The sequence below is a fragment of the Bufo gargarizans genome, chromosome 2, assembly GCF_014858855.1.
Source record: "Bufo gargarizans isolate SCDJY-AF-19 chromosome 2, ASM1485885v1, whole genome shotgun sequence".
NCBI lineage: Eukaryota > Metazoa > Chordata > Amphibia > Anura > Bufonidae > Bufo > Bufo gargarizans.
In genome coordinates, this window is record NC_058081.1 from 8,751,928 (window position 1) to 8,768,447 (window position 16,520).

Below are 16,520 nucleotides of genomic sequence, written 5' to 3' on the forward strand. Positions count from 1 at the left end.
TGCCTGTTTATTATTGTGACCTGCATTTAAGGGTTTCAACCCTGTGCGAACCGGGATGAGCCCCCACTATTAATACGCTGCTTATTGGGAGACTAGCTGTTGCAGTTCTCTCTAACTGGGTGAGCCCCAGTTTATAAGGTCACTACTTTACCCTGCTGGGGTTTATACTGGGCTTTGTTCCCATACTATTAAAACTGACCATACGCCTGTTCTCAAGACCTGGATGCCCGTTTATTACTGTACCTTTCAGTGACATACCAGCCGACCCTTATCATGGAGAATTCCCAGAATGTCCCTGTAGACTTCCAGGCTATGATTAATGCAGCTGTCGCTGCCTCTGTGGAAAAGGCACTCTCCAAGGCCCGAGCTTCGGCTCCTGACGTACCTAAAACTCGCAGACGTCCACGGCACGAGTCGGACTCCGACCTGTCCGACTATCAGACAGGGGATGAATCCCGCCCTACGAAACGCCATGACAAAGGCGAGGACTATACACCCAAAACACCCAAGGGTAAGGCACCTGCCAAGCGTAAACCTGCCAAACTTCACACTCCGGCCCCGCGTCAGGAGTACTCTTCAGAAGAAGAACAGGACCCTACCCACTCCATGTCAGTGCTAGATGAGTGGCAAGCTGACGCTTCAGAGTCGGATTACGACGCATGGGGCTCGGACGAGAAGTCTGTTTCCGCTTTCATGCAGGAGACCCTCCTGGGTGCGGCCCAGGCAAGAGGTATCGAAGACACTGCTGACGCAGAACCTCCTCTTGACTCAGACACCATTATGGACCCCCTCAGGTCAGGCGATGTTCGATCCTCGCAACATACGACACCCCAGATCGGGTGAATGGTCGCCTCCAGAACACCTTTCCAGGTTCATGCACCTGTGGCTCCGCAAACCTCTGGAGAAAGAGGTCCGCAACCGACTCAGGTCTGAATGCCCACGCCCTTCCCTGCCAGATAAGGTCGCTCAGACCCCAGAATTTGACAAAGTTATGACGACCTTTATGATGCGCAGTGGCAGAGACCCTCGACGGGGGGTAGAGAAAGGCCTATGGGGCGCCCAAGATAACCTACTGGATTCCGTAGGCCCCCTGGCTCGCATTATGTATCTGGTGGATGATGCCTACGCCAAAGCCGATTCCGTCTCCACCGAGGACTTCAGGGAATGGGCACATGACATTCGTGAGTGGGCACAACGTTGTTTTTGTTTTCATCGGAAACGCCAATGTTACGCTCTCTTCGGAGAGACGAAAAGCAGCGTTATTCCGTATTAACGGTAAATTGGCAGACCTTGGCACAAAAGAGATTGGCCCCCAGGCACAAGGAAAACTTTTCGGTGAACCATTCCTCAAGGAATTAAACAAACATGTCAACGTGTTCACCTCCCTTAATAAGGCGCAATCCTCAATGCGCAGTGTCTTCAGGAGCAACCCTACCAGAGGGGTTTTTGGAAGGGCTGACCGGCAACGGGGCCGTGCCGCCAGCCGATTTTGGCCTTCAGGCCCCTGTACTCAACCAACACCATTTTATCCGACAAGGGACTATCAGCAACGACCCTTTTCCAGAGGCTCGGATAGAGGCCATGGAATCCGCGGACGTTCCCGCTTTACTGCAGGTAAGGACCCATATTCCTCCGTTGTTACCATGTACCCGCACTGCGGGCCGTATTTCCCTTTCTTTCCACAATTGGGCCGCCCTTTGCTCAGACGCATGGATTCTACAAACAGTGCAGGGTTATATCATAGACCTAGTGGGAACCCCCTTTCAGGTTCAGCCCCCTCACCCCATCCACATGTCGTCTTTCGACCACAACCTCGTCAACGCGGAGCTATGCGAGCTTCGGGACAAAGGGGCTATTCAACCAGTCCACGAACAGGGAGGTTACTTCAGCAACATCTTCCTCGTGCGGAAGAAGTCGGGAGAATACCGCCCAGTTATCAATCTTCGCGCCCTCAACGCGAACGTGGTCTACCGCCACTTCAAGATGGAGGGCATCCACCTTCTGCGGGACCTTCTTCGGAGCAACGACTGGTTCGCCAGGCTCGATCTAAAAGATGCATACCTGTCAGTCCCGGTGCACCCGGACTGTCGAGCACTCCTACGTTTCCTCTGGCATGGTCGCCCTTGGCAATTCACTTGCCTCCATTTCGGGCTCAGCTCAGCCCCATGGTGTTTCACCAAACTCCTAAAACCGGTGGTGGCCCTCCTGAGGTCCAGGGGCATTCGATGCATCATCTACTTGGACGACCTCCTCCTGTTCTGCTCCGACGAACGCAGACTACGCCAACACACTCACCTGGCAGTATCCCTACTGGAATCTCTGGGCTTCGTGGTGAACCAACAGAAATCGGAGCTGACCCCTACCCAGACGATACAATTCCTCGGCTTCGAGATCGACTCGACGACGTGCACTCTGAGGCTACCAACCTCAAAGATCGCAACCATTCGCAAGGAGATTCGCAGAGTTCTCTGACTCGATTCCATCCCTCTACGCAACCTGGCCAGGATTGTGGGACTCCTCTCAGCTTCCATTCAAGCCATATTTCCGGGTCCTCTCCACTACAGGGCCATGCAACGACTCAAGGCAAAATACCTTCGCCACAGACCTACCTACGATCAACCCGTCCCGGTGACGACAGAAGTTCGCGAAGAGCTGTCATGGTGGCTGGACAGCATGCAAGCCTGGAACGGCAAGGCCATATTCGGAGACACTCCAGATTTCGTTTTAGAATCAGACGCCAGCTTGTGGGGATGGGGTGCCACCAACGGAACCATCTCCACGGGAGGAGCATGGACGACGCAGGAGCTCTCCATGCACATCAATTGCCTCAAACTCCTAGCAGGATCCTTCGCGATTCGCAGCCTGGCTCGGGAGAGCTCGAATTGTTGCATCCTCCTTCGCATGGACAACATCTCCGCAGTCCAGTACATCAACCGCCTAGGAGGCGCTCGCTCACGCCTACTGTCGGATATCACGAGGGACATCTTCGACTACTGCCTCCCTCGCAACATCACGTTACAAGCGGAATACTTGCCGGGAGAAATCAACCTCGCAGCCGACTGGTTCTCTCGCCACTGGAGAGACGTCAGCGACTGGAAGCTGAACACGAGAATCTTCAGGGCCCTGGCAGCCCGGAGGGGTCCCTTTCACCTGGATCTGTTCGCCTCTCGCAACAATCACCAGACCCCGGAGTTCTTTAGCTGGCTCCCGGACCCGGAGAGCAAGGCGACAGACTCATTTCTCCAACAATGGCCGGCGACAGGAGCCTACGCTTTTCCCCCATTCTCCATGATTGCGAGAACATTACACCAGATGCGGACACAGCAAATCAAACTGGTTCTCATAACGCCCTTGTGGCAGAGTCAACTATGGTTCCCGGACCTCCTGGCCTCCTCCTACATGGATCCTCTCCTCCTTCCATCCTTCCAGGACCTGCTCACGGATCCCAAAGGATGTCTCCACCCGCTCATCCTGGAAAATCGACTACCCCTGGTGGCTTGGTCTCTTTCCGGGGTTCCTGGCGAGTCAGCGGACTATCGCAGACTGCTAGGGACCTCTTATGGGACTCATGGGCCCCGGGAACTAGACGCTGCTACCTTTCAGCTTGGGCCTCCTGGTCTACTTGGTGCATGGAACGGGACTCCGATCCATTTACGGCACCTGTTCCCATGATTCTCAATTTTCTTTCCTCCTTGTTTTCTTCTGGCCGCTCTTCAACGTCGTTCGCTCAGCGATTTCGGCAGCCCATACTCCCGTCGGGGATCTCCCGGTCGGCAAAGATCCTCTGGTCTGTCGCCTACTCCGCGGCATGTGGCTCCGCCGCCCCCCTGCCCCCAAATACCATCACCTATGCGACGTGGGACTGGTTCTCCGTTTTTTCAGGGATTGGCCTCCGAATGACCGCCTCTCCTTTCGCCAACTATCCGCTAAGTGCGCTTTTCTCCTTTGTCTTGTGTCTTTCCGACGGGTGTCGGACATTCGGGCCTTCGATGTCGATGCCTTTGAGGTGACCCCTGAAGGAGTCACATTCCATATCTCTCGTCGCACTAAATCAGGTTTGACGTCGGTCTCTTATCCCTTTTTTTCCAGACGACCCGCAGCTCTGTGTTGTGTCCACCCTTCGCAGTTATGTTTCGGTTACCTCCTCACTCCGTTCCTCTACGTCAGGTCAACTCCTAGTTTCCTACGTGCGCCCTTATGGCCCAGTCTCTGTCACCACGCTGGCCCGTTGGATCCGCTGGATCCTTTCCCTCACAGGTATAGACCCCGCTTTCGGCGCCCACTCCGTTCGCGGAGCGGCGGCTTCATCAGCCCTAATGGCAGGGGCGTCCCTTTCGGATATTCTCCGAACGGCGGACTGGTCTAGGGAATCTACTTTCCGTACCTTTTATTTTCGCACTCCCCCTTCTGCTGGGACATCTCTTCTTCAGCGTTAAAATTGCAAAATAGGAAGCCTCCTGTCATGTTTTAAAATTGAAGATTATGCTAGCTTTAGTGTACTAATAATCTTAATTTTAATAAAGACAGGAGGCGAGTATTTTCCCTCCCTTCTATTCCCTACCCTGACTCTTTTGGGGAGTGAATCTCAAGGTGTTGGATATGGGGCTTGATTTTAATAATCTCTCTGTTTTGGGACATATTCGGAATTTCTCACCCTAAGTATTGCCTCCCTGACGAACAGTTCTTAGTTGTATTACATACTTACACCTACCATACATTTAGCCACTAGATAATTTGCACGCTATTTGTAATTATTTAACTTTACACTATTCCGTTAATGCCCATAAGAGTGAATAGTTACGATTCTATACCTAACCTATTTTATACTCTCCTTTCAGTGTAACCCTCTTCAGGTCCTCCACTGGTCGCTGGTTTGTTAATCTTACGACCCCATAGGATGAGATGAGAGCTTCGTTCGGTCTTACCTCCAACCTCGTTTACCAGAAGTCTCCTCAAGTTCTGCTCGCCAGAAACCGCTGTTACAGTTTTCGTTGAATTTGTGGATGTTCGAGCTCAACCTGGACTTTGATGTCGCTTTTAGAAAGAGGAAGTGTACAGGCAGCATGACCCTTATATACTATGCTGCGCAGGGATCTACTTGTTACTCTTTACATTTTTCTTTACTGCTGTGGAGTTAGTAAAGAGAGTTAATGCAAAATACTCGCCTCCTGTCTTTATTAAAATTAAGATTATTAGTACACTAAAGCTAGCATAATCTTCAATTTTTTACAAATGTGTGCTTTGAAATGCTGTCACAAGTTTTTCTGTCTTCTGTGAGACAACTGTTAGGTCAAAACTGCCCTTTCCACCCCTTAAAATGTGCATACAGGGGTGCTGCTTCTGAAATGGGGTCACTTCATGGGGTTTTAAATTTCTGGGGACCTCAGGAATTTTTTTAATGCGACATGGCAGCTAAAATCCATGTCTGCCAATTGAGGCCTGTCAGCAAAATGTATATTTTGCAATTTGCCTGCTGTGCGCCTATATAGCAGGCTACAAGCACATATGGGGTGTTTCCTGGATGGGGAGAAAATGGGGGACACATCCTGGGGTGCATTTTATCCTTTAACCCCTTGTGAAAAAAATAGTGGTCTGCTAGTAATTTATTAATTTTTTTCACAAATGTGTGCTTTGAAATCTTCTGTACATGTACACTGTACACAGGGGGCTGGATCTCACAGGCTCGTCACAGGAAGGCAGCGCCGATGCCTAAGGAAGGCATTGCGCTGCTTTCCATGCCATCGGGTCCCCACTACAGTCGCACGGGGACCCAATGGCAGCATCCTCCAGTAAAAACCGCAAACAGCAGGTCTGAATTGACCCCCCCCCCCCCCCCCGCGCATTGACCCAAGGTGCCTGCTCAATGAACTACACAGGACGTACAGGTACGCCCTGTGTCCTTAAGTACCAGGACATCAGGGCGTAACTGTACGCTCTATGTCCCAAACAGGTTAAGGTGAAAAATAACCCGGTCCTTAAGGGATTAAAAACATGGCAAAATCCCTCCTCATGAAAAAACCCCAAATAATAATAGCTGAAATTCGATAACATGTGGTCATCACAGGTGTTGAATTCTTCCATGGCCCCAAACATTAGGCATTCAACGGACAGAAAAGGCCTTTTATGCCGCTGTATTTACATAAGATAGGGACCAGTCTTTGTCCTGGGTGGTGGCGGATATGTGTGGGCTGGAATGAGGAAATTCAATTAAATGTGGGTGTCACTGGTCTTGAATTCCTCTGAGATCCATGCCTCATTCATTTTTAGAAATGTCACGTAGTCCACACTGTCGTGAGCTAGGCAAGTGCGCTTATCGGTCACAATCCCCCCTGCTGCACTGAATGTCCTTTCGGACAGGACACTGGACGAGGGGCAAGCCAAGAGTTCCATGGCAAATTGTGCCAGCTCTGGCAACAGGTCAAGCCTGCACACACAGTAGTCCAGGGGGTTCTTCGCTTCTTAGAGCGTCCACATCGGCCATTAACCCGATGTAGTCGGACACCTGTCGATCTAGGCTTTCCTTGAGGCTGGATCTGGAGAGTGGTTGTCGATGGGTTGGCTACAAGAATGATCTCATATCCGAAGGGACTAACACATCTTCAAACGCCCTCTTCCCGCTTTAGGATTGGTACCCGCAACAGTTTCTGTTTGGGTGGAAATTCCTCTGCCAGCACTCGCAACAGCAGAATGCAGCATCTCCCGCAGCAAGGACTGGAAATGCTGCATTCTGACAGCCCTCTGTGATGCTGGTAACATGTCCGCCATTTTGTGTTTGTAACTGGGGTCTAAGTACGTTGCCACCCAGTACTGGTCCTTGCCCTTTATGCTTTTTATACGGGTGTCCCTCTTCAAACACTGGATCATGAAGGCCCCCATTTGCACTAAATTCGAAGCAGTGGAGCGCCCCGGCTCCTGCTCATCGCTCAGGAGAATATCGTCCTCGGTCTCTTCCCTCCAGCCACGGAAAACACCAGGGTTCCCCGAAAAGTTTAAAGTCCCCCTCAAAGTCTGCTCTTCTTGCTCCTCCTTCTCCTCCTCCCCCAGGTACCATCCTCCTCTGACTCCTCTTCAGACTCCTGCTGACTTCTCCCAGATGGAGAAGCTCCCCCTGTAAATTCATTCAGCATTGCGACTTTCTCATCTTCCTGCTCTTGCTCCTCGACGGCTTGATCAATGACACAACGCAATGCACGCTCCAGAAAGAAGGCGTAAGGTACAATGTCACTGATGGTGCCCTGGCTGCAACTGACCAATTTGGTGATCTCGTCAAATGGCCGCAGAAGTCTGCATGCTTCGCGCATGAGCAGTCACTGGTGCAGTGAAAAAAAAAAAACAAGCTCCCCAGAACCTGTCCTGCCGCAGAGTTCGTACAGGTAGTCGTTAATGGCACGTTTCTGCTGGAGCAGCCTATCAAGCATATACAAGGTGGAGTTCCACATCGGGCAGTCACAAATCAGATGTCTGATGGGCAAGTGGTGTCGCCGCTGAACATCAGCAAGGCGAGCCATGGATGTGTAAGATCTTCTAAAGTGGCCAGAGATTTTCCTGGCCTGCCGCAAGATGTCCTGGACCCCAGGGTATTTGGCAACAAATCGCTGCATGACTAAGTTCAGGACGTGTGCCATACATGGCACGTGTGTCATTTTGTCCTGTTTCAGCATGCTAAGTAGATTTGCACCGTTGTCGCACACCACTGTACCAACTGTCAAATTGAGTGGGGTTAGCCACTGATTGGCCTGTGACCGCAGAGCTGAAAGGAGTGCAGGACCGGTGTGGCTCTTGGATTCCAGGCACAACAACCGCAACACAGCATGGCAACGTCTCACCTGGCACGTCTAATGGGTTCTTGGGAGCTGGGGGGGTGCAGCAGAAGATGCGGTAGCAGTGGAAAAGTAGGAGTCAGCCGAGGAGGAGACGGAGGATGGAGTAGGAGGAGGAGAAGAAGAGGCAGGCCTGCATGCAATCCATGATGGTAACACCAAATCCACACAGGTGCCGCAGGTTGCATGCTTGACAGCTGTCAGAAGGTTGACCCATTGGGCAGTAAAAGTTATGTACCTTATGTAAAGTTATGTCTAAAATTAATACAAATAAGTCACAGGGGCCTGATGGGATACACCCAAAGCTATTAAAAGAGCTCAGTGGTGAACTAGCAAAACCATTAACAGATTTATTTAACCAATCACTGGCAACAGGAGTCGTCCCAGAAGATTGGAAATTAGCAAATGTTGTGCCCATTCACAAGAAAGGTAGTAAGGAGGAATCGAGCAACTATAGGCCAGTAAGCCTGACATCAATAGTGGGGAAATTAATGGAAACCATACTTAAGGAGAGGATTGTAGAACATCTAAGGCCTCATGCACACGACTGTTGTGTGCATCCGTGGCCGTTGTGCCGTTTTCAGTTTTTTTTCGCGGACCCATTGACTTTCAATGGGTCCGTGGAAAAATCGGAAAATGCACCGTTTTGTAGCCGAGACCGTGATCCGTGTATCCTGTCCGTCAAAAAAATATGACCTGTCCTATTTTTTTGACGGACAACAGTTCACGGACCCATTCAAGTCAATGGGTCCGTGAAAGAACACGGATGCACACAAGATTGGCATCCGTGTCCGTGATCCGTGGCCGTAGGTTACTTTCATACAGACGGATCCGAAGATCCGTCTGCATAAAAGCTTTTTCAGAGCTGAGTTTTCACTTCGTGAAAACTCAGATCCGACAGTATATTCTAACACAGAGGCGTTCCCATAGTGATGGGGACGCTTCAGGTTAGAATATACTAAAAGACTGTGTACATGACTGCCCCCTGCTGCCTGGCAGGTGCTGCATTCTGAGTGGACGCGGATCCGCTCAGAATGCATCAGTCTGGCAGCGTTCAGCCTCCGCTCCGCTCAGCAGGCGGACACCTGAATGCTGCTTGCAGCGTTCGGGTGTCCGCCTGGCCGTGCAGAGGCAAGCGGATCCGTCCAGACTTACAATGTAAGTCAATGGGGACGGATCCGTTTGAATATGACACAATATGGCTCAATTTTCAAACGGATCCGTCCCCTATTGACTTTCAATGTAAAGTCTGGACGGATCCGTCTGAGGCTACTTTCACACTTAGAAATTTTTTAACAATATAATGCAGACGGATCCGTTCTGAACGGAGCCACCTTCTGCATTATATGAGCGGATCCGTCTCAGACGGATCCGCTCTGAACGCAAGTATGAAAGTAAAGGGACTCCTGACTTTACATTGAAAGTCAATGGGGACAGATCCGTTTGCAATTGCACCATATTGTGTCAACATCAAACGGATCTGTCCCCATTGACTTGCATTGTAATTCAGGACGGATCCGTTTGGCTCCGCACGGCCAGGCGGACACCAAAACGACATTTTTTTCATGTCTGTGGATCCTCCAAAAATCAAGGAAGACCCACGGACGGAAAAACGGTCACGGATCACGGACCTACGGACCCCGTTTTTGCGGACCGTGAAAAAAATACTGTCGTGTGCATGAGGCCTAAAATCCCATGGATTGAAAGATGAAAAACAGCATGGGTTTACTTCAGGGAGATCATGTCAAACTAATCTTATAGATTTTTTTGATTGGGTGACTAAAATAATAGATGGAGGAGGTGCAGTAGACATCGCTTATCTAGACTTTAGTAAGGCTTTTGATACTGTCCCACATAGAAGGCTTATCAATAAATTGCAGTCTTTGGGCTTGGACTCCCATATTATTGAATGGATTAGGCAGTGGCTGAGGGACAGGCAACAGAGGGTTGTAGTCAATGGAGTATATTCAGACCAAGGTCTTGTTACCAGTGGGGTACCTCAGGGATCTGTTCTGGGACCCATATTGTTTAATATCTTTATCAGCGAAATTGCAGAAGGCCTCAATGGTAAGGTGTGTCTTTTTGCTGATGACAAAGATTTGTAACAGGGTTGATGTAATACACGGCAAAAGGGGCTCTAGAACATATAACTGCACCGCTAAACGGCAAATATATTTTTCTTTTGCCACTAATACACAACAAAAATGGCTGTAATTTTCGCACTTCACCACACAGCGGCTAATAAGTCCTTTTCCTACCACTAATACAAGCCAAAAAATGCTTTAGAACATATAACTGCACCGCACAAGGGCAAATAAGACGTAGAAATATTTCCTTGTAATAACCCCCTGTTAATGGCGGTATCACACAGCACTTGCACCCCAATAACAAGAACAGTTTGCTGGAATTACAGAGCTGTATAAAATCCCCAGTCGGTGCAGCAAGGTGTAATAGGATTGTTCCTATTCCCCAGGCTGTAACCTCCCCTACTGAACCCTGTTCTACATAAATGTTGTGGAATGATTCCTCCCTATTCTTTCCCTACAGCTTAAAAAATCTTTCCCTGCACTGGTAAATCATTTTTTTAAGCACAATGAAGCTTTTTCTAGCACTGTCCCTAGCGCCTGCTGACGTCTCTCCCTGCTCTAAGTACACTGGAAAATGGCAGAATCCAAGATGGCTGACACTATTTATAGGGCTGTAACATCCCAGGGCTGGCTGCTGATTGGCTGCATGCATTGCATTATGGGTGATCCCGCCTTCCCAGAGTTTCTTTACACATTGTTCTCACATGTGCAGCAGCCATATTAGGAAAAAAATATATTTGTTAACACAAAGTGCAAGGAAATTCGGATTCGGTGTGAATCAAATTTTTCCAGAAATTCAGATTGATTTCTACTTTGCGAACTTCGATTTGCTCATCTCTAAATACTACTATTACTACTGCTACCACCTGTAGACAGCCTTGTATGTTCCATGTTATGCTGCTTCTGCTACTACTATTGTAGCCGCATGCCACTATATTTGTACCGTACCTTTTCCACATCGACACTGGACTGCTGGTGCTCCCAATTAAAAGGAATCATTTTTTTAATGCTCATTTACAACAAGCTACTAGTTCTTCTTACAATCAACAATTGTGTGTGTCGTATGGGCAGACATTCTGACCCTGTCAAGGCAACATTTTTAGATGCTTGGTCCCCTAAGCCACTTTTTATTTTTATTTTCAATCCTATAAAACCATGTGTGTTTAAACATCATGTGCCATTGATAAGGAACACATATTGCAACCTTTGAAATATGAATATGTTTTTAAACACGCTGTATGCTAACGCCATCAAAGGTTTGTTTACCCACAGCTATGTATGTCAGAGTCAATCAGAGATCATTTATTATTGCTGTCATTGAGTATGTGAGCTTGGGGAGGGTAAAAGAAAAAAATCTTAAAAAATAAACAAAAAGACAAGTTTTCTTAAATATAACAAGTTTAAGTCCTTGGAAGCCAGAGAGCATTTTATGCCAATTTTCAAAGCAATTAGAGCAACTTCAGTTAGGCCTGAACCAAACATTTTCAAAAATTTGAGAAACCTGATCTGAACTGAATCTGGAGTGGTTTGTTTACCTCTATGTTGCATGAGAAAATTATAGTTTTTTTCAATTAGCTAGTATGCAAAGGAAAAATAAATGTGTGACTAGAGATGCAACCAGTTAACTAACAGGATTTGTTACAACCTTTCCAAAATTTTTGTCCTACAGCCGAATTCGAAGCTTTTCTGGCTTGTTTCGGACAAATTGAGTAAAATGTGTGCAGCACCATTTTACTGCGCATTTCGGAGGGAAAAAGCACTAGGGAGGAAAAAGGACAAGATTTGCTCACAGTCAAGCAAACATGAGCCAATCAGTGTTGCAGGGCGGTACCCTAGCAGAACGAGTAGAAGGCCATTCTGTGCTGAGCTGTGAATGAGGTTGGTTGGGTCTTACAGTGTATGATAGAAAATAATCTTAGGAACAGAATACAATAACAATTACACATCTATTCTACTGCCAGGGACAGTGAAAGGAAAGGCTAGAATTATAAAGAAGAAGCATTGTGTAGAATAGTGACAAAAAAAGGAAAGCTGTTTTATTTTTTACTTTTTTGGGGGGGGATTGCAAATTTATCTTTTGTGTCTTACAATACAAAGGATAACCGTTTATACCAGTGTGGCGATAATATGAAATACAGGCCCAAATCTGTTTTGGAGCATCTCCAGACAGTTCAAATTATTTAAATTTTTTTTCGTTTTGTTTAAGCTTAGGAAAATAAAATATTAGTGTGTATTACAATACACAGGGTAGCGGACGGTTATATCTCTCAGTTTTAAAATGAAAAAATAGGCCAAAATCTGTGTCGGTAACCTCTATAAAGATTTTTAAATTATTTTTGGCGGGGAAAGTAGAATATTAGTGTTTTACAATACACAGGAATATCTCGCCCGAAATCTGTGTTGATGTATTTCCAGGCAGTTCAAATTTATTTATTTTCTTTTGTTACAGTAAATAGCATATAAGTGTGTCTTAATATACAAAGAGTAGCAGATTATAGCAGTCTGAGTGATAACGTGAAATACTAGTCCAAAATCCATGTCGGTGCATCTTGAGCCACTTCAAGTATTGGCATGGAGGGGTGGGAAAATCTCCTAGTAGGTTAATAACTTGTGTTTTACACTAGAGAAAGCTTTTTTTTCTGAATCTGCATATTGGAACAAACAAAAAGATATTAGGCTTAAATTTATTAGTGGTTAGGAAGAGGGCCAAAGAACCCACTATGATATCTCTCAGTCTAATAAAAGCAGCGGGGGGTAGTTAGCGGTGAAGACTCCAATGACGATTACATTTTGGACAGGACCTGGGAGCCGAATCATGGTGCTGAGGAGAAGGCAACCTCAGAGGAGGAGGATGATGGTGCTAGCAAAAAAAGAGCAGAGGCCATGTACCTCCCAAAGAACAGCCAGGGCCATGTATGTTTCAGAATTTAGTGATGCCGCTGACCCAGAGGTTAGGTTAGGCCAAAAATCTACCAGAGGTAAGCCCTGCTTGGCTTCCTCTACCCCTGCGTGAGAATCTTTTATCTGGCAGTTGTTCTCCACGATACCGGAAGACTAATGCATTGTCCTGTTGCAAGCTATGCAAGAACAAAATGAGACGTGTTCAGCCAAACAGAAATGTAGTCACCACAGCTCTATTGAACCACATGAAGCAGGATTACCCCATTCCATGGGCAAACGAAGGTGGCAGTCAGCTACCACAACAAGAGTTTCGTCTTTCTCCCATTCTCCCTTGTGACAGCCAGTCTGCATCCACAGTACAGTGTTGGGTGTTATCTTCCAATTTTCAGGGCAATTGGAGCAACTTTGATTCGGGTCCAAACCAAACTAAAAAAATTTGGCTAACCTGAACCGAACCAAATCTTGAGCTCGCTCATTTCTAGTTCTGCAATGGTCATCTAATGTAATCTACTAGTCTAATAAAATCTAACAAAATGGGGTAAAGATATTTATGCATTCTGTGACAGTGACAGCAAACCTTGATCCAGCTTTAATAATGCTGAAGCACTATGTAACATACTTCAACATAGATATTTCAGTCCCTTAGTAACTCAGTAGATTGGGGTCTGAAAATTTCATTTTTGTTTATTTTTTTATAAAATATATTTTTTTTATATTTATCTTGAATATGATTTAAATGCCTGGGATCCAAGTCTTGTTTTCTGCAGGTGGAGACTTTCTATCAAAGCTACGGCATAACAATCCAGTTAGTGAACATGAGGAAACTACCAATGGCTTTAATTTTTTTTTCTTGGATGCTCGGTATCGATCAGGGCAATTTCTAGGGAATTTTGCCAACAGGGCGAAGAATACAAAAGCACCCCCCCCCCCCCCCCACCATTCACGTTTAAAGAGGACCTTTCATTGCAAGATAACCATCAGGCTACATAGAGCAGTGCCCAGGGATCCCACTGCACTTACTATTATCCCTGGGTGCCCCTCCGTTCGCCTGCTCTGGCCCCCAGTTTTTTCCACGCGCTGTTTGGTAATTGCTGCTTACTTTGCAACAGGGAGGAGACACAGCTTCTCTCCCCGGGCGTTCCTTCTCCCAGGCTGTGAGCTCTGCATTGCAATTGGACAGCGCTACAGCCAGGGAGAAGGAACGCCCAGGAGAGAAGCTGATGACTCCTCCCTGTTGCAAAGTTAGCAGCAATTACCATACAGCGTGTGGAATATACCAGGGGCCACAGCGGGCGAACATAGCGACTCCCCAGGGATAATAGTAAGATCCCTGGGTGCCGCTCTACATGGCCAGATAGTTATCTTGCAATATTTGGGACCCATAAAAGGCCCTCTTTAAAGTCTCCAAAGATCTCAGTTTGGTCACTTTCCTTTTCTTTTCAGTTAGTTTACACATACCTCTTACATCCAGTGACGTCTCCTATGATGTAGATGTTCCTTCCCTCTTCCTCATCTTCTCCTTTACCAAAAAACGGGCAGCACTCCAAAATAATGGTGAAGATATGGAAAGCTTTATTCACCCATGTGACAAAGCAACGTTTCAGCTCAGTGTGAGCCTTTCTCAAGCAAAGATACAGGACCCGGTGAGCAGTATATATGTGGTAAAAGACATGTGACAAACAATCCAATCAACTTGTGCTCAATTATGCAAATGAGATACATCTACCTCAACATCAGAATCAAAACTATGTTCATTCATATATAAACATGCTTTGTGATAATACATACATCAACAATACTTTGTGTAGCATATATACAACAATAAATATCCACTAAATGTATACATTACTGTGTAAAGTGCATCGGTAAAAAATGACATCAATACATGCCATAAAGTGCCATGTGTACTCAATAAAATCAGGAAAAGGGGAGGGATCAAGGATGTAATGTGGACCTGCTGGTCAGAAGAGATGCGGCCTCATATTAACAAAACACCGAACCGAGCATACCTGGGGTTAGTGGTTACATCGCGCATGCCCAAAGTCGTGTGTATGACAACTCGAGTCACCTGACCTGAACGCGTCCGCCACACATGCGCCGTGAATTATTTGTGTTCCAGTGGCCATATTGGAAAAGGGCTAAGGGTAATGTGTCTCCCGTTGTATACGTTGGTCATCAACATACCCAATAGCCCCACAGCACATCCAGATTAAGCCACCAAATGTATCTAGACAGGGGCAAATAGGGATTGGACATGATGGCAAAAGAGCGCACCGCCAGGTACACTCTATTCACCACCAGGAAAAGAAAGGCAGAATTACGCATGGAGCAGGGTTAGCACTCCAGCTCTTAACTCAAAATTCTTAACTCATTGCGTTATCTTGAGACAAAAGCCATTGAAAAGCAATTGAAGGTGTTTGCTTAGATTAGATAACACATCTCAGAAAACAGGAGTGTTAACTCTAGTCCAATCGTACGCATGTCAGTGCGGAAATTCCACTAATACATCCTGGATGTCCAGTCCCATAGCACCCCAGAGGAATCTCTTCTAATAGTCATAATACAACATATACATTGACATGTCATGATTAGGGTTGAGCGAACACGAACTATAAAGTTCGGGTTCGTACCGAACTTTAGGATTTTTGGACCCCGGACCCGTACCCGAACATTTCAGTAAAAGTTCGGGTTCGGGGTTCGGTGCCTTCTTGGCGCTTTTTGAAAGGCTGCACAGCAGCCAATCAACAAGCGGTTAACTGTCTGACCTTAGAAGCCATCACAGCTATGCCTACTAATGGCATGGCTGTGATTGGCCAGAGCAGCATGTGACCCAGGCTCTATATAAGATGGAGTCAGGTAGCGCTGCACGTCACTCTGCTGTGCTTAGTGTAGGGAGAGGATGCTGCTGGTGATTTCAGGGAGAGAATAGGAGAGAATCTAACTCCGCAATCTACAGAGAAATAGTTGTGTGGGTGCAGGACAATCGTTTTACCCTGCCCTGAGCCCATTGACCCAAAAAAATATAACTTTTATAATTCTGTTAGTTAGGTAGGTGGCGGGGGGAGGCCATTTTATGCAAGCTCAGTGCACCAGCACTGCATCTGAGTTTTTGGGACATTGCAAATCACCATTTTTTTGGGCAATCTACAACATCTGGATTAGTCAGTGTGCAATTTAAGCTAGAAATACACCCATCATTTTCTGGGGTTTTAAAAACATACTTTTTTGATAAAAAAAAACACTATTTTCAGGCCTTGCAGCATCAGCACGTGTGAAATTACAGGCTTATATACTGCTGTCAAATTCAGTTGTTAAAGAAAAACTTGTTTGGGCCCAAAAAATTTAGTTGGCAGTCTTTCATGCAGATGTCATTGTGAGATACACCCTTAATACATTTGGGTTAGATTCCGAGATTTGAAATACCGCCATTTGGTGCACCAATATTGAATTCATGCCTACACTGGTTCAGGCCCTGTGAGATACCCCATCTACATACAGGGGTTTGATTCATGCATTTGAAATACAGCCATTTTGGGCAAAGAAATATTTAATTCAGGCCTACACTGGTTCAGGCCCTGTGAGATACACCCTCTACATAAAGGGGTTTAATTCATGGATTTGAAATACAGAATTTTGAAATACAGCCATTTTGGGCAAATAAATATTTAATTCAGGCCTACACTGGTTCAGGCCGTGTGAGATACACCCTCTA